Consider the following 4877-nt stretch of genomic DNA (forward strand, 5'->3'; position numbering starts at 1 on the left):
CTGAGTCAACATTTTGTTCTGAGCCAATATGGCATTCAGAGCATCAATTTCAAGAACTCCCCTCTTCTAAGGCGTCCCATTACTCACAGGATTCTTCTCAGATGTGAACATGAATTGGTTATTTACAACCATGTCAATGAGTTCTTGAGCTTCTGCAGGCATTTTTTTTAGGTGAATAGATCCACCTGCAGAATGGTCCAGTGACATCTTAGAGAACTCAGATAGACCATAATAGATTATATCCAAAATGGTCCACTCTGAAAGCATGTCAGAAGGACACCTTTTGGTCATCTGCTTGTATCTTTCCCAAGCTTCATAGAGGGATTCACCATCCTTTTGTTTGAAGGTCTGAACATCCACTCTAAGCTTGCTCAGCTTTTGAGGAGGAAAGAACTTAGCCAAGAAGGCCGTGACCAACTTATCCCAAGAGTCCAGGCTATCTTTAGGTTGTGAGTCCAACCATGCTCTAGCTCTGTCTCTTACAGCAAAAGGGAAAAGCATGAGCCTGTAGACTTTAGGATCTACTCTAGTCTTAACAGTCTCACAAATCTGCAAGAACTCAGTTAAAAACTGATAGGGATCTTCTGATGAAAGTCCATGAAACTTGTAGTTGTGTTGCATTAGAGCAACTAGTTGAGGTTTCAGCTCAAAGTTGTTTACTCCAATGGCAGGGATTGAGATGCTTCTTCCATCAAATTTGAAAGTATGTGTAGTATAGTCACCAAGCATCCTCCTTGCATTATTATTGTTGTCATTATTTTCGGTTGCCATCTCCTCTTCTTTTTCAAAAATTTCTGTAAGGTTGTCTCTGGATTGTTGTAATTTAGCTTCTCTTAATTTCCTCTTTAGAGTCCTTTTAGGTTCAGGATCTGCTTCAACAAGAATATTCTTGTCCTTGCTCCTGCTCATATAAGAAAGAAGGGAACAAAAAATAATAATAGGGATCCTCTTTACCACAGTAGAGAGATTCCTTTGTGTGAGTAGAAGAAGAAAAGAATAGAAGAAGGATGAGAAAAATTCGAACACAAAGGAGAAGAGAGGGTTCGAATTTTTAGATGAAGAGAAGAGTGTTAGTAAATAATTAAAATAAATAGAAGGAGATAAGAGAGAGAGAGAGAGTTTCCGAAAATTGTTTTTGAAAAATGGTTAGTGATTTTCAAAAATTAAGAGAGGAAATAAAATTAAAATTAAAATTTGAAATAATTAGTTAATTAAAAGAATTTTGAAAGAGAGGGAGGTACTTTTCGAAAATTAGAGAGAGAAAAGTACTTAGGTAGTTTTTAAAAAGATAAGAAACAAACAAAACGTCAATTAGTTAGTTGAGAAAGATTTGAAAATCAATTTTGAAAAGATAAGAAGTTAGGAAAGATATTTTGAAATCAAATTTTTGAAAAGATATGATTGAAATTTGTTTTGAAAGAGATTTAATTTTTAAAATTGATGACTTGACTAACAAGAAACTAAAAGATATGATTCTAGAATTTAAAGATTAAACCTTTCTTAACAAGAAAGTAACAAACTTCAAATTTTTGAATCAATCACATTAATTGTTAGTAAAGTTTTTGAAAATCATGAAATAAAGATAAGAAAAAGATTTTGAAAATAAATTTTAAAAATTTTCGAAAATAATAAAAAAATTTGAAAAAGATTTGATTTTTGAAAAAGATTTTGAAAAGATAGGATTTTTAAAAATGAAATCTTGACTTGACTAATAAGAAACAACTAATTTTAAAAATTTTTGACTAAGTCAACCCAAAGATTTCGAATTTTTGAGTAAAATAAGGAAAAGATCTTTTTTTTTATTTTTGAATTTTTAATGAGGAGAGAGAAAAACACAAATATGACCCAAAACATGAAAATTTTGGATCAAAACCAATTATGCATGCAAGAACACTATGAATGTCAAGATGAACACCAAGAACACTTTGAAGATCAAGATAAACATCAAGACTTATTTTTGAAAAATTTTTAAGAAAAGAAAAACATGCAAGAAACACAAAATATTTTTGGTTTTTTATGATTTTATTTTTCTTTCGAAAATTATTTTTTTGAAAAACGAAAACAAATAAAAAATTTTTGAAAGATTTTTGAAAACTTTTTGAAAAGAAAATTACCTAATCTAAGCAACAAGATGAACCGTCAGTTGTCCAAATTCGACAATCCCCGGCAACTGCGCTAAAAACTTGATAGGCAAAATTGTGATTTACTCTTTTCATAACATGAACAATTCTTAGCAATGGCTCCAAAAACTTGGTGCACACTGCTATGGTTCACTCACATTCTTCACAACTCCGCACAACTAACCAACAAGTGCACTGGGTCATCCAAGTAATAAACCTTACGTGAGTAAGGGTCGATCCCACGGAGATTGTTGGTATGAAGCAAGCTATGGTCATCTTGTAAATCTCAGTTAGGCTAATTCAAATGATTATAATGGTTTTCAAAAATAATAATAAATAAAACATAAAATAAAGATAGAGATACTTATGAAAATCATTGGTGGGAATTTCAGATAAGTGTATGGAGATGCTTTGTTCCTGTTGAATCTCTGCTTTCCTACTGCTTTCCTTCAATTCTTCATACTCCTTTCCATGGCAAGCTGTATGTAGGGCATCACCATTGTCAATGGATACTTCCCATCCTCTCAGTGAAAATGGTCCAAATGCTCTATCACAGCACGGCTAATCATCTGTCGGTTATCGATCATGCCGGAATAGAATCCATTGATTCTTTTGCGTCTTTCACTACGCCCAACAATCGCTAGTTTGAAGCTCATCACAGTCATTCAATCCTTGAATCCTACTCGGAATACCACAGACAAGGTTTAGACTTTCTGGATTCTCAAGAGTGGCCGCCAAAGGGTTCTAGCTTATACCACGAAGATTCTGATAAAGGAATCTAAGAGATACACGCTCGGTCTAAGGTAGAACGGAAGTAGTTGTCAAGCATGCGTTCATAAGAACGGATGATGATGAGTGCCACAGATCATCACATCCATCAGGTTTAAGTGCAGCGAATATCTTAGAATAAGAATAAGCATGAATTGAATAGAAAACAGTAGTACTTCGCATTAAAACTCGAGGTACAGCAGAGCTCCACACCTTAATCTATGGTGTGTAGAAACTCCACCGTTGAAAATACATAAGTGAAAATAGTGTTCATTGGCTTCGGCCCCAGAGAGGGAACCGGAATAACCAAGACGAAATTGGTCTAAGAGACAGACGCCTAATACAATAGTAAAAAGTTCTATTTATACTAGACTAGTTACTAGGGTTTACAGAAATAAGTAATTGATGCAGAAATCCACTTCCGGGCCCACTTGGTGTGTGCTTGGGTTGAGCTTAAGCTTTACACATGCAGAGGCTTCTCTTGGAGTTAAACGCCAAGTTGTAACGTGTTTTTGGCGTTTAACTCTGGTTTGTGACGTGTTTCTGGCGTTTTACTCCAGAATGCAGCATGGAACTGGCGTTGAACGCCAGTTTGCGTCATCTAAACTCGAACAAAGTATGGACTATTATATATTGCTGGAAAGCTCTGGATGTCTACTTTCCAACCCCGTTGAGAGCGCCGAATTCGGAGTTTTGTAGCTCCAGAAAATCCATTTCGAGTGCAGGGAGGTCAGAATCCAATAGCATCAGTAGTCCTTTTTCAGCCTGAATCAGATTTTTGCTCAGGTCCCTCAATTTCAGCCAGAAAATATCTGAAATCATAAAAAAACACACAAACTCATAGTAAAGTCAAGAAATGTGAATTTTGCATAAAAAGTAATAAAAGTATCCCTAAAAGTAGTTAGATCCTACTAAAAACTACCTAAAAACAATGCCAAAAAGCGTATAAACGAGGGAAATTGGATCTGGCTTCCTCCAATTTTGGTTGTTTTGTCACTCTAAGCTTTATGTAATTTGGAGCGTTTGAGGCACAATATTGCAACTATGGAGACCGGTCTTTGACGGATACAAAATCCGCTACAGGAACTGCAGCTCCTCCATCACGCTACAGCGGTTTGGGGAGACGTAGGAAATTTGGCACTGCTAAGGAGCGGTTCTCTTATAGTGAGCACATCACGGAGCAGTTCTGCACTGGTATAGAGTAGACCATGGGACAGGCATAGCAGCATTCGTCTGCTCTGATGTCCACCATTGTTTGGGTTCCATATATTTCATCGGGTTTTGGTACGTCATGCGGCACACATGTCTGATCCAATGCTCAGTATGTGACATCGTCTTTAGTAAACTATGACCTCTTGATGACGGCACCCCAGCTGATGCATGCACCACCGGTGAAGCCACCTTACTAGCCTCAATATCAGCTGGTGACCTACTCCGAGAGTTATGTTGTCCCATGCTCTCACAGCTGCCTTATCAGGCACAGGATCCCTCTCATCACCCATAGCCTCCTCAGGATTCACGTCCTAACAGACCTTAGCGATAGGGACAGCCTCTGCCATGTGGCAATGGACATTGGCTGCATTACCCGAGTGATTACCACCGATGATATTGTTATTACTGTTGTATGTTGTAATTCCATACACTACTATTGATGTATTTTAGAAACTATTGTATTTAGTTTGGGTTTAAATTATTGAGCTCTTTTTTTGGATGTTTTATGTGAACGTTGCTATGTGTTGAAGTTTAAACTTTAGAATTCCTGTACAACATGAATGCCGTAAACATGGATAACTTAAATCACATAAAATTTGAGTACAACATTTCCTTATTGAAAATATAACAAAGTGAACAATAAAGTAAACCACACAATCACATGAACTACAGAAACAACAACCTCAACAAACACAAACAACGTAGCGACTATAAACTAAACGTCATGCGTGGAAATGTTCGATTAGTAGACTTCTTGCGCATGGTAGAATTAGGACA

The 4877-nt window shown here is 36.4% G+C and overlaps 1 non-coding gene across 1 annotated transcript; it reads left to right on the forward strand.

Annotated features, from left to right (window-relative positions):
- Nucleotides 1–261: 261 nt before the first annotated feature.
- On the forward strand, nt 262–369 carry LOC112799505 (small nucleolar RNA R71). Its single transcript, XR_003201081.1, has one exon. It is a non-coding gene; the product is annotated as a small nucleolar RNA R71 (small nucleolar RNA).
- The last annotated feature ends 4508 nt before the right edge of the window (nt 370–4877 follow it).

The sequence above is a fragment of the Arachis hypogaea genome, chromosome 4 (assembly GCF_003086295.3).
Source record: "Arachis hypogaea cultivar Tifrunner chromosome 4, arahy.Tifrunner.gnm2.J5K5, whole genome shotgun sequence".
NCBI classification, from domain to species: domain Eukaryota; kingdom Viridiplantae; phylum Streptophyta; class Magnoliopsida; order Fabales; family Fabaceae; genus Arachis; species Arachis hypogaea.